The 14974-nt window shown below is 35.8% G+C and overlaps 1 protein-coding gene across 11 annotated transcripts in view; it reads left to right on the top strand.

The window, feature by feature from the left end:
* The window catches only part of NLGN1 (neuroligin 1), an 844928-nt gene that overhangs the window by 162280 nt on the left and 667674 nt on the right, over positions 1–14974 (top strand). The window lies entirely within an intron of this gene.

Here is a 14974-nt window from a genome sequence, read left to right as displayed (position 1 = left end):
AAATAAGAGTCTTTCCAAACTTTTTTCCTGGATTTGTGTATTTCTGTTTCTTAAATCCAAATTCTAAAACAAGTGCAATGCCATTCCTTTTTCTTTTTTAATATGAGATAGCAAAATATAAAACTTTCTCCCAAGAATTCTACAGTGGAAAAGTAAAATATTTACTATTTCTGCAGACTTTGTGTAAGCTTGTCAAAAGATGTCAAAATAGCAACAAATAGTTTCAACAACCCCAATTGTTAGGTTTTAAGGAGATGGCTGAGAGGCTATGTCTGTCTTTTTTTTTTTTTTAAACGCAGCTCTAAGTCACATGGTTTATGTGCAGTGTGAACTAGAAGAATGGTTGTTTTGTGTTCTGGTACATACCAGCCACCGATCCTAGCCACACAGCTCAGTAATATTTAACACGTTTTTAAAAGTTCAAATTAAAGAAAAAAACAGCTAGTAAATAACATATTAAACAATAATAGTAAATAAATAATGATGGTAAATGGGAGGTGGACTGGGATTAATCTTTTTAGGCTAGTGGTAATATAATATTGATGCAAAAGTAGATGGAGGATATGAAACATGAGAAAGGAGGTCCTTTTAAAAGTTAATTTGTGTATTTTATAACCACTAAGCTAGTGGTCATGGCATGTGCCAAGGTGATAAAACATAAGACTCAGCCCACAGTGCCTTTGTCATGGCTGAACAATATTTTTCTCTGTCAAGAATAATCTATACCTTCTACTGCTTTGTTCCATTTTTTTTTTTTTTTGGCAATGAAAATGACAAGGGAAACTTTGGCCTACTCCACGGGCTCTACAAGCAGTTTCTGCACAAAACTTTGGTAAACTTTATAGGTAGTAGATCCATGTTTGGAAGACCAATAATGATGGGAATAAAAATAAACAAAATTACACAGCACAAAATTTTTCAAAGCTGTAGCCAGTAAATTAAGAACAAGGTATGCAGTTACATTAATGTTCTCCACTAATACAGAGGATCATTCTAACAACTTTTGAAAAATTTGAGAGTTCCCTAAGAAAATGAAGTACATTTTACTCCACCTTAGCCAAATATATACTTTGTTCACAAGTATTTTAAAAAATGTGGTGTCCTTGATCAATTGTGCCAGTGTTGCTTTGAAATAACATAGAATGTGGTAGTTTGGGGTAAAAAGATGGAAGCACTCAGCCCTGAAAATTGCAAGCACAGTTCCTGATGTATGTGACAAGAAATAGCCTTGGATTTCCCAAAGTTTATTGCTATGGAAAAACGGATACTACATTCACTGGAGCTTTGCTTGACAGCTGTCCCAGTCCCTCCAAAGTCTCCCATGTGTTCTAACCACCCTAACACACAGTGGAAGCTAACAATTTGCTGCAGCTTCCTCCTGCGATTTTGAAACAATTAAACACAGTTAAATGTCATTCTGTGTTAACCAATATTTTTAAAGGAAATTACTATACACTCTTAATTGAAAACAAATTGAAAGAGCCATCCTTGTTTAATGATTTGTTGAAATATAACACGACATCCCTGAATGCATTTTTGCTTTATTGAGAAATGCAAAAAACATAGACAAAACTTTCAGTTAATTTAAAATTCCAATTTTTTGACATCTCAAATTGTCAAGCCCAGAAAAAAATAGTGACCACTCATAATGAATGTAGGGTGTCATTTTTAATACCTTTGAAGAGGTACTGTAAAACATTTTGAGGTTACTAACCTCTTAATCTTGTGAGAGAGCAACATTCTCAACTGTTTCTAAGAAGAATGGTTCCTTGACAGTAACAGGTTTAATTGTTTTTGCTTTACAATGAATGGAATAGTGTTAACAGTGTTGAATATTGTTATGTTGCTATGGATATGAATTATTTTTGCCTTCAAGATTCCCCTCACAACCAAAAAGATAAAAAGAAGGAGGAAACTCAGTTATTTGGTAGCAAACCTGTATGAAAGAGAAAGGCTGCCAACTCTAAGCTTAACTGAAGTCAGAGAAAACTAGTAAATCACTGCAGGCCTTTGAAATTATTAGACATTAAACTTTTGGGGGGACTTTATGTGAATTCTTTTTATAACAGTTAATATAAGCTCTTCTGTGCCTATTTCCGTTGCATGTAAGAGAAATTCTAGTCAATGGCAAAACACTTTACTGCTGCTATTACCGCAGACTTTATAGATCAGAGATGTGTCAGCATGTTAGCTTTAGCGGTAATGCCTCTTTTGTGTGAAACCTTATGGGCCTTGCAGGCACTCTCTCATCCTGACACTCATAAAACGTTCAAGTCCCATATTTATTATTTAATTTTCTTTCTATATATAGCAACAGAGCCCTTCAACATATGAATATGTAGCCAAAAAAATGACAGGCAAGCGTTCATGGGACTAATGAGTTTTAATAATACACATATTAGAGACTGCTAAAGGAAGTTTAATTAAGAAAAACAAGTTGAGCATGAAATTCATTTTGGAACAAATGCAAGTTAAGTTACTGTTACAGAGGTAAAATAAAAAAACCACAGTGATACATCACAGGAAATAAAGTTCCAGGCAGAGACTAGACCTACTTAATGCAGCTGACATCGTGGGACCTGCCTTTAGGTTGATGCGTTTGGGTTTGACTTACGGAAAAGCCACACTTTGTACAGAAAACTAGTTCCCTTGAGACAGGCCACACGGTAACTTTTCCTTTTTCTGTAGTAATTTACTTCTCTGGCACCCAAATAGGCTTGCCATTAGAGTTACCTAAACAAGCCTACAGCATGCTGTAGGTGGTCCTTTAGTAAAAGAACTGATTATTCATAAATTTACCTGCACCTATAATTCCATTTCCCTTTTGGCATAACTTAGATAATTAGAGTTACTTATTTGTTTGCTTGCATATTTATATTTATTTGATTGTGGTAATTTGAGTGAGGTGGTCAGAAGTTGGGGAAGAGATAGAATATCAGGCAAGTGTTGACTTACAATGTGCTCTTCTTAACATTTTGTGTGTATCTAAATAACAGGTACATTCTGGAAAACTGAAGAAGTCAGGCAACAATACAAATGTTCCTCAACAATACTTACATGTTCCTCAAAAACTGCCTTTTTGGGAAACATCCAATTGATACTTGGTTTTTCTTCTTTGACACACCCACGAATGTTGAGTCTTCAGGACAAAAGAGGTTAATTGTAACTTTTCCAAGTAAATTGGAATTCTTGTTGCCTTTTTTTAAATAACTAAGGTGAATATTTACATATTGTCATATGAAATGCTTGCTATGCTTGGAAATTCAACAAGGGCACACATGCAGTCAGTGAATACTGATTTGATTAAAATTTACTTGGGATCATCACCAGTATAAGTTTTCTCCATAGGACAGCCACTCCTCTAATGACAGATGGGACCAAGAACACAGTGACCACTATATATAACATCACCTAACAGTTTTCTCAATACACCTGAAAATAATACTTGAGACATTTAATAGTTAACCATAACACTGCAAGAAATAGATTCACTTCAACCACCCTTATGCTGAGTCAGTGCATCTGTCATTATTAATTTAAATCTGTATTACTTAGCTGTCCAAAATTTTACACACAAGTGACAGTGTTAGCTACCCTTTTTTTTTTTGGGTACAAGCAAGTCACTCGTTTCATTTTCTCTTTAACCGTGCCAAGTGTTCTAATGCATATGTTAGTATGAAATTGATGCCGAAAGTTCTTATTATCTAGAACTGTGGCCTTCAGTAATAAAATCTGACTAGTTATTGAATATACAAACGTAAACCTTTTGCATCCTGAAATAAGACTAGCAGTAGTAGTCTCGAACTCTCTTGATAGCAGAGGTATTTATCTGGTTTTTCAAACCTTTGTGTATTTCTCCCCAGCAGCCAGAGCAGTGCCTGGCACATTACTAATGACAGATAAATATCTGTTATATGAATAAATAGACCTAGTTCTAGCCTTGGACGTTAACAATTAATAGGTAACCTCTTGCTTGATAGATAGTCGTTTCATTTTTTGTTTTTTCTTAACATAAATCAGTTGTTACTTAAATTGATAGAAATTTTGAAGTTACTTACAAAATTCCACAAATAAAAAGGAGTATATTCAAAAGATTCCATTTTGATCAAAGATAATTAATAATTGAGACTTTTTGGTGATTTCTATATAGTTTATTTTACTTATTTTGATAAATAATTTTACTAAGACTTAAAGGTATAATAGGATTAATTCTGGTTATAATTTACCAAAATGTTCAGTAGAGTTATTTTTTGCCATGAAGAAAATATGATATCTCAAGGAGCTTTGGAAGCACTAAAGATTATTTCAAACATTTAGGATATAGACAGTAAGTCTAAAATATAATGAAGTTTGGTGTTTCATCATTATTTAATTATTTTTTTCTTTTTAAATAACATTTTATGATTCCAAGCTCCCTATTATTTAATTTTATTTAAATGGTGAACTCATTTAGTAATTTCTATTTCATGTGTATATTAAATTCTTGTGAGTACCTACCTATTCATTGGTGTTACCCAAATGGTTCATGAATAGAGAGAGTATTGTTTTTAAGTTTCTTATTTTGAGTACTAATAGAACTTTAATATGAAGGGGAATCAAAGATGTGGATATCTGAAGAAGATTCCAAGAGTAATATTCTTTCCCCTTTGGGGCCACTGGTTAAGCTCTAAGCCAGGTCAGGAGTGACAGGAAGTCATTATTGTTGTTTGGTGCCTTATGTGAAAGGAATCAGGAGTCTTAGTCCCGTTTCTAGTAGACTAGAACAATAGTCATTACTCCTTAAACAATAGTCATTATAGTGTTTGCCAATTCCAGCAGAAGCCTGGGGCTGAATGGACACAAAGGTTTAACTGCCCCCTTTCTGCTAATCATCCGCCAAGCGGTCAAGATTGACATATCCTGGCATAAGGCCATACTGAGAAACTTAGCACTGTCTCTGCCAAAGTTGTAGTTATTCGCTGGTAACAAGGGATTTTTTAAAGAGGATTTTAATTAAGCAGTGCACCAGGAATGGCAGTTCTCCACTCTTCCCAGGCATAACAACTCACTAGAAACAAAAATAAGCTTAAGTAGTGAATTGAGAATGTAGCACTGCTCTTAGTTGTGCTGTCTTCTCTATAAAGTTATTGACAGCCATAATCAAGTTGCTTCTGGAAGCAATGACTTGTGACCCAAAAGTGACCCCTTTCAGACAAAAGCATTAATTTAATATCAAGGGAAGTAATGAGTTCTACCTGGCTGTATCTCCTGAGCTCTTGAGTGATTATTCATTGAAAGATTCAGTTATGGAATGCAAAAGGAAATTCTATCACTTTGATCTCTTTTTTTGTATGTTGTCAGAAAAGCTGTTAAAGCATCTTAAAATCCCATTTTTTTTTTGCCAAACAGTAATGGAATTAGCCCAATCTGTTTGGTCATTCATGCACACCCCTGCATGATGAGGGATTTTAGTTTGTTTTTACTCTGTTCCACTTCCTCTTGTTGCAGCTCTAATTAAGATTATGCCTTCACAGAGGTCAGGCATCACTGATGGATAAATAAAATCTGAAGTTAGTGTGACGTGATGAAAAATAACATAATGAATGAATGGGTTATTAATTTAAGAAGTATTTTCTCATGACCTACAATGTAAGGAATTGTTCTGGCAATGGTTGTTAAAAAAAAGAATTCAAAAGTCATACCCTCTGTTCTCAAGGAGTAAAGCTAATCTGACCATGTCATTTTTGTGATTTTAATTCTTCTCATCATACTTGGGATAATATCTTACATCCTTAAAATGGCCTAGAAATTCTTGAATTGTCAGCTCATCTCCAGCCTTACGCCATACCCTTCTTTCAAGTCACACTGACCTCTGTCTCCGGGGAGCCCCGTGCTTCACGGCGTTCGGGTCTCCTCTTGCTTCTGTCTACTTCCTGGTCCTCACCTGCCAACCGCTACTCATCTTTCAGAACCCAGTTTACAGATCGCTTCTTCAGGATGATTGTCCTTCCCATTCCAGACTCATTAAATCTCCCTCAAAGCACCCTGCACTATCCATGTTGGCAAATAATTTATGACAAAAATCATTATCTTGTGCGATTGATTCACAAAAAGTTTTTCTTCCCATTGAAGGTCAGCCTCTGTGGGAACCAACACGGTGCCCGTCTTGCTCATGTTGGCTTCCCCAGGGCCTGGAACTAAAGAATGGAAGAATGTTAGAATGAAGAAAGAAGCCGAGTTTACAAATTACTGTGATAACAAGTACTGTATGTGATGTTACAAGCAAGGTAGCAAGTGCTTTAAGAGGTGAGGGAAGGGGGAGTTTTTGTGGCTGGAAGGATATGGGTAGGAATTATGTTAGAGCCAGGCCTTGAGGGATGGAAGCTGGGGTCCCTTCAGGCAAAAAACTCAAGAGGAGAGTGTTTCCCAGGGGAGATCTTGATCAAGACATTGGGCTCAGTTCACAGCTACTGCCCTCAGTGCTGTGTGATGCCTTCCAGGTACTTCGGTTTATTTCATTTCACAGATACTCTGTGTTTTACATGTTGAAAGTGTGTGGCAACCCTGTGTCAGAGCAAGGCCATCAGGGCTATTTTATCAACAGCATTTGTTCACTTTGTGTCTCTGCATCACATTTTGATAAGTTGATAATTCTTGAAATATTTCTAACTTTTTCATTATTATCATACTTGTTATGGTGATCTGTGATCAGTAATCTTTGGTGTTACTATTGTAACTGTTTTGGGGATGTCATGAACCACACGCATGTTAGATGGTGAACTTCATCCAAAAGTGTGTGTATTCTGACTGCTCCACTGGCCGGCTGAATCCCACAGCCCTCTCCCTGTGCCTCCATATTCCCTGAGACACAGCAATACTGAAATGAGGCCAGTTAATGACTCCACAATGTCTTCTAAGTGTTCAAGCAAACGGAAGAATCAAGCAATGTGGCAAACTTCATTCTTGTCTTATTTTAAGAAATTGCCACAGTCACCCCAACTCTCAGCCACCAGCACCCTGATCAGTAGGCACCATCAACACTGAGACAAGACTCTCTATCAGCAAAAAGACTGTGACTCACTGAAAGCTCAGATGATGGTTAACATTTTTTAGCAATGAAGTATTTTTTAATTAAGGCATATACATTGCTTTTTTAGACATGATGCTATGTCACACTTAATGGACTACAGTATACCATAAACATAGCTTGTATGTGCACTGGGAGACCAAAAATTTCATTTGGCCTGCTGTATTGAGGTATTTGCTTTATTGCAGGGTTCTGGAACCACACCTGCAGTGTTGCTGAGGTATGCCTGTACAACCTCTGTGATGTGCTCAGGGTTGATTATTCTGTGCTAATCTTTAAAACATTTTGTTGGTAAAGCTTTTTCTCTTATTTTTGTCACATTTTAGTTTGTCTTTTCTCCTTAGCAATTTAGTTTCTCTCTTATTTTTTTATATGGTTAGATAAGTTTATTTAGAGTGGAGGTAACCCAAGGAGAAAGAGAGCAATTAGAACTGCTTAATTTACTACAGAGAAGGGAAGAACGTTATGTGACTCTGAGAAACTATTGAGGCTGCCTACCTTTTCTCCTAGAAGGAGGCTCTGGACAAACTTGGGAAGACAGGGTTTATCAATTAGAGTCTATTAATTCTTCTGCCTTATCTCCTTGTATTTGTTGGAGCTCACTATATTCATAAAATTGTGCTCTTGTTTTATTGAAAAATGTTTGGTGGCATTGTGTTTCTCATCTTCTGTTTAATTATCTGTTGCAAGGAGATGATAATGACCTCTACCTCATCATATTTAGAGACAATTAAATGAGATGATGCAGTTAGCTCACTGTTTGGCTCCAGTCTGCTCAGTTGGTACTAGCCATTAATCAAGTCATTAATAATGGCAGACTATACTTGTCACCACATCAGTTCTCAATAGCTATGGTGGTATGGCCACAACATGGGCCATGGCAAGCCCTTCAGCTCCTACCTGAACAAGGCTTTGAACTCTGATATTCCCATTTTAGAGTAGACTCTTTGTATCCTAGGTTCTAATTCTTTCTTACTTTTCCTCTTGTTTGCTTCTGGTACTGCTTATGCTCCTACTCAGATTTAGTCAGTCTATTCAACACCAGGATTACTACTTCTCATGCCTTTTGCTCCTTGAAATTCCAGCTCTCTTGCCTTGCTTATCCTCAGTCCTAACTTCCATCATTTGCCCTTTGCCCCATGTGACAGACTGTTGCTGGAAAATGTCTCAATACCTGTTTGGAGCTGCTCCAAATTATGCCTATTAATTAACTGCAGCAAACTGATCAGTGGTATTTTTATTTCCCTCCTTTTGGTGTTCTGTGTGTATCACCTTCCTCAAACCCTTAGTCTGAGCATATAACTTTACTGAATAATCACTCTCATTGGGGAGCAAAGCAAAATACCATGTATCATAAAGGCTCAGGGTCTTTTGTTGGGGCTTTGTGATCCTAGGTTTATTTCTTGGATCTACTTTTTCTGAGCTTTGTGGTCGAAAAAAGTTATCTAACCACCTAAAGCCTAATTTTCTGCATTTCAAGTAAAAGTACTTGGCTTATAAGTTTGTGGTGAGAACTAAATAACATGAAACATGTAAAGTACTTTGGACGAGGCTTTGCAAGTAGTTGGTATCTATAATACTAGTTTTTGTTCCCATTTTCACATAAATATGGATGTAATCCAACTATACTTCAAACTGAACATGAAAATAAAATGGTTTCTGGTTTCTTTCCCACCAATTTCACTAAGGTAATCATTCCTGCACCTTTGTGATCATGCAATCTTACATTTCTGATAACCAAACCACAAAAAGTATAAAATATACTTATACTCCTAAATAAATATCTCTGTGAGATTGTAAAACATACATAAAATAGACATCAAAATATAGGAAGATAAAAATCAGTATTTTTTAATCTTATAAATCTTGATGCCTCATTCCATCATTTATTAATATCTGAAGACAGATTCTTAGGGCATAGTTTACAACTAATTAAATGGATATAAATCCATATTTCAGTTTATCTTCTTGATGTTTTGAAATATCTCTGTCTGATTTGTTTTTATATAGAATTAGATAGCCCTTATTTTTGGTCTTGCACTGTAGCTGAAGAAGAGTTGTACTAGAAGCAGAAGTTTCATTTCTGCTCATTGCTTGTTCTTACGATTGTACTACTAGCATTTCCTTTAATCTATCTTGCATGTAAAACTTAAACCAGCATTCCATTTTGTGAGGGTTACATTAACTACAACATGAAGAAAAATGTACAAACTATTTATCTAGTGATGTGAACTCTAAGATATCACTATTTGTTGAAAAGGAAAAATAGCAAAAACAAAATATCACTTTTGGCAAACCTACTACATTACAGAATTGTCTACCCTCCCAAAAACATCTCAAGTGCTAAATGCATCACAAAACCATGTGAAGATGGTGGTATCAAACCACCCATTCATATTAGCAAAGCTTAGTTTCTCTTTTTGCTTTATGTAAAAATTCATAATGCTCAGAAATTTAATTATTTACTGCCCTCTTCCATCTGGTCCCTTCTTGTGGTAGGGTACAAGTGCACTGCTTTGGAGACCCCTGCTCCACAGCACTAACAGTTTAATTTTCATGTGAATAATTTTGGTAATGCTCTTCCTCTGCTAGGAATATTTAATGGCTTTTCATCATCGAGTGAATAAATCCAAACTATTTAGCCTTTTAATGAAGGGCTTGCTTGATTTGGCTACAACCTGCCTTTCCAATCTCATCTAATGCTCAACCTTATTACCTCTGTGTTCTGGCCAAACTAAACCATGCCCTCCTCAAACATGGTTCCTTTTTTCCTTTCTTTTATAGGTCAGGATTCCCAGGGAAAAAAATAAACACTGTGAAATGGAAGTTTCATGCAGGAAGCTTATTGGGGTATACTATTGGGAAAAACACCTGGGAGTGAGTAAACAAGTTCCAATTCCCTTTCCACAGAGAGCTGTGGGGCCTGAATGGTCCCTTGGAGTTGGTCTGCATTGAGGCAAGAAGGCCTCAGTGGTATTCTGCACTGCTGAAGCAGTCCACTGGAATCTCAGCAGCTCCTGCAGAGGCTGAGGGACACAGTATCCTCTACATGTCCTTTCCACTGTTTCTAGAATATGCCTTCTGCATGGGGTCTCTTCTGGACCATCAGTGTTTGTTCAAATCCTATTCATTCTCTGAGGCCCACCTCAAATTCTTCCTGATTCATGAACTCTTTCCAAATCCGCTAACTCAAGGTAGACCTCTCTTTTCTTTTAAAGCTTAACAACATTCTATGCAATTATATTCATTTGTTTATTCATCCCATTTTTAAGTACTATGTGAATTAATTACACATTAATTACTTTAAGTGTTTAGTTACTGAAAGCACTCATAGGATTCAAATAGTTTATGCTCACTGGAAAGTTTTATTACAGGAAAATAATATAATAGAGCATCAGCAGAAGGGTAGGCATTGAATGGTGTCTGGAAATTTCTGACTCAGGCTTCTTTGCTTTCCCACTGTTGGGTCACCAGGGTACACCTTGTCTCCAGGGCTTGAACAGTACCAGTGTGCATACAGAAAATCTTGGTGTAGGAAGCCCCAAATCTGCTGATAGTCATGTTCTCTTATAGTAGCTGCACACATAAACACATTCCAGTTACCTGGCCTTGGCCATTGAAAACCTCCACACTCCACTGAAACCAGTTGTTATTAAATGCAATCATTATTAAATTATCATGACTAAATCTAATTCTTAAATCCAATTGTTATTACTAAACTCTGTTGACAGGCTGATATGTTCTGATCTCAAAACAACTCATAGAGCAATAGGTACAAAGCATTATTTATCTTTAGTTACTACAGTCAATTTTCATTATTCCTGTATCTGTATTAGCAAATTTGCCTATTCACTAAAATTTGTTTGTAACCCCAAAGTCAATACTCATAGTGCTTTGCAGTTATTTAGACATAAGCAAAGCAGCAGGAAGTTTGAATTGCCCTATGAACGTGTTTCCAGCTGAGGTCGGACAAGAAGATTCTCCACCTTCCTGTTCCGGCTTTCATACAGGACCAGAGGATAGAGAACATAGAAGTAGTGTGGTGGAGTTCAAAAAGCTCCAGCTATGTGGCCAGTTGTAGTGGGTGTGAATCCCAACTCTAGCACCTGGTAATAGGCTGTCTGCAGGCAAGTCACTTAGGACTTGCAAATCTTGTTTTTTCTCTTTTGTAAAATAAAATAGAATCTACTAGGATGAATTGTTTTTAGGGTTTAATGTTATGATTTATAATGATGTGAATAATTTACAACTAATTTAAAATAAACATTATAATTTGTAACTACATGAATAATTGATAACTATTTCCCTAGGAGCAGTGGATCCATGTTCCCTAATTTAGTGTTTACAGTGACTTTATAGAATATAATATGGTGAAAAATAATAATCAGTTGTATTGGCTAGTTCTGAGCAGCTCTGCTGATAAGCATGAGGTCAGTCCAGATCAGCTAAGATTCATCTTGCACTATGTAAAGTATTGTCACATAAATTATTGCAATGGATATAATGATATTAGACAAAAACAACACAAAATACTTGCCCTGGAATAAGAAGTTCAGTAAGGGGGAGTTGGGTTCAAAAACAAATAAAAAAAAAAAAGCAAAGCAAGGTAGAATATAAATAGGTAATTTAAAAAAAATGACACATAAGAGGCTATGCTAAGTCTGAGGTCTAAGATTTCCTGCTGGCCTCATTTCCCCATTCATTTATTGACCACATGATCCATTCTGCCTGCATTAGAGCCCATATTTTGTTACTGTTCCTTTAGAATATTGTAGCTACTTGGGAGCGGTGATTAGATTGTACTTGTCTTCAAATTCTTGTAACATTTGGCACAATAGCTTATACACTGTAGATACCCAATAAGTGTTCCTTGAATGAATGGAAGATTGGATGCATGTGGCTACCCAATACATTATCTAATGTCCCAGAAAGTTCATTTTACTCTCTCTACCACCATTTTTTTGACCTGGGCCTCAGTTGGTAGACTGCCTATTAGGATAAATTAATGCTAATAAGATAATGCATTCTGATTTATGATGCCTTTTTAAATGTTACTTTTTATTTTATTTCTCTCAGTGAGATTACAAATGCTTTAATCCAAAGGGAGGGATAATGGAGGAATTTGTGAGCTAGAACCCCACTAACTGCCAAGTCAGACAAAGCTAGTCCTGTATATATTGATAAAAGCTTATCTATTTGCCCATTCTGCTGAATAAGGTTTTACCGACTTCATTATTTTAATGTATTTATTATAAAATAGAACAACCATACAGAAAAATACAGAGAATCCCATAACAAAGGTTTGTGTGTAAGAATCACCTAACACTTGCTATAGTTAATTTAATTGTGGTCTTTTTAAGTTCTTACCACAGGTTATCAATCTGAGTGCCGATTGATTAATGATAGAACTAATTTCATGCTCCTTCCTCCTTACCCAGAGATGACAAATATCCTGTTATTACATATTTATGTATTTGTAAATAATATATTGATTTTTGCATGTTTTAAGCTTTATTTAGATAGCATTTTACTGTACTTAATCTTTTGCAACTTTTTAAAAAAATTTGAGATTTATATACATTGATATATTTAAGTTTATATCCTTTGTTTTTACTGAAGTTTATAATTCTAATTTATGAATATATATTCATTTATCAATATCCATTAATGAACATTTAAGCTATTACAAAGTTGAGATTTTTCTTGTTGCTCATTATTGTATAATCTTGCATATGAATAATCAATCACTGCCTTCAGTGTAAAGTAAGAAAAGATAAATAAATGTAAAGTAAAAAAAAGTAACAAAATAAAATCTAAACTTCCAGTAAGAATTGGGTAGACCATTTAAATTTCTCTGTTTCTATGAAATTGTCTGAGATTTACCTACACTTTATCTTCTGAAGGAACATAAAACACTTTGACAATCTGATTTTAAATGCACTAGGATAAATTTTTTTCAAGTGTTAAGTGAGAGACTGTTCTCATGTGCAATGGTCAAGAGAAAGACCTTTAAATCAGATGCCAATGGGCTCTTGGATCTGCTATTGATTAGCTGAGAGACCTTAGCCAAGTATTTAACTCTTTAAGTCTCAGTTCCTGTGAGTAAAAAGGGGACAGCTGTTGAAGCCATATTACAGGGTTGTAAATGCATAAAAGCTAGGGATTTGTCATATACTAAGGAAGCATCAATAAACAGGGAAAAAAAACTGTCAACAAATTTGGGAATCTCTGTGTGTGTGTATATATATATACATACTTAAGAAAGCCATATTTTTTTGAGTTTTTTAAATTAAGCTATCATTGATATACAATCTTATGAAGGTTTCACATGAGTAACATTGTGGTTTCAACATTCACCCATAGTATCAAGTACCCCTACACACCCCATTGCAGTCACTGTCCATCAGTGTAGTAAGATGCTATGTCACTGCTTGTCTTCTCCATACTATACTGCCTTCCCCGTGACCCCCTTACTTTATGTGTGCTGATCATAATGCCCCTTAATCCCCTTCTCCCTCCGTCCCCACCCACTCTCCCCACCCCCTCCCTTTGGTAACCGCTAATCCGTTCTTGGAGTCTGTGAGTCTGCTGCTGTTTTGTTCCTTCAGTTTTGCTTTGTTGTTATACTCTACAAATGAGTGAAATCATTTGATACTTGTGTTTCTCCACCTGGCTTATTTCACTGAGCATAATACCCTCTAGCTCCATCCATGTTGTTGCAAATGGTAGGATTTATTTTCTTCTTATGGCTGAATAATATTCCATTGTATGTATGTACCGCATCTTCTTTATCTATTCATCTATTGATGTACACTTAGGTTGCTTCCATATCAAGCAAGCCTTATTTCTTACATTAGACTTGGACAGCTGTTATTGTTCTAATACCAACTTCTGAGAAATCTTTGGTGTCAAAACCATAGTTCTCTATACAGGTAAGCCCATATAAAATGGGATATTTTTGTAACTTCAGATGCTAAAATTATTAGAATTTAAAAATTCACTATGGCATGTAGAATTCTAATCTACAATTTATGATGAAAAATAGCACATCGGGGGAAACAGGAGCCTCTTTATTTTTTGACATAGTTAAGGATTTGTGAGTACAGAAAGGAGTGTTATTTTGTTAGTAGCCAAACAAGTACTTTTATTATTAATGGGATACAAAGTATGTAAAGAAGAACTTTTGGAAATCACTGTACTTGAAATTAGGCTGTATGAAAAGTGGTGATGGAGATTTTTAAGCCTTCACCACAGGTTCTCTATTTTAGGTGTCAGATTGGTGCTTTTCAATCCCAAAAGGTGACTGGGAAAAACTCAGTCATGATGTGACACACCACGATTCTGCACAAGAATAAGCATAATATATAGTAACAAAATGGGTTTGTGTAGCTAAATCTTCAATACATGCTAGAGTTCTGGGAAAGAAGTGGGACAGGTCTAAGTCTGTCTTTTGCATGTTAATGTGTTTTTACAGCAAAGGTTTGTACATTAACACAGACTGAAGTGTTCTTGAAAGACATTTATCTCCTTATTGCCTTCTGTGAAGGATTGTTCAGAGCTAAAGGAACACCAGGTCTGAACCAAATCTCGTGCTGCCCTATATAGTTTTTACAATCTCCTTTTCAATAACACTAAGTCAGGGTAGCCTCACTGTCAGACCAGCACTTCTTCAGGAATCTTCCCATAATATGTGAGGACAGAACCTCTGTAATACAAATCAACACTATTATTTTCAAGTAAGCACTTTAAAAGGTTGCTTGAACAGGAAAAGACAAATTTGCCAATTTGTATGCTATTTTGCAGTTGATGTAAGGTTACACTGTGAATTGCAGTGCATTGACTCTTATACCTTTGAGTTGAACTGGGTAAACAAAGTTAGATGTTTGATTAGTGTTAATATGCAAGATG

This window comes from Manis javanica, chromosome 3 (genome assembly GCF_040802235.1).
Source record: "Manis javanica isolate MJ-LG chromosome 3, MJ_LKY, whole genome shotgun sequence".
NCBI lineage: Eukaryota > Metazoa > Chordata > Mammalia > Pholidota > Manidae > Manis > Manis javanica.
The sequence above is the reverse complement of the archived record's forward strand: the minus strand, read 5'-3'. Positions and strand labels throughout refer to the sequence as shown.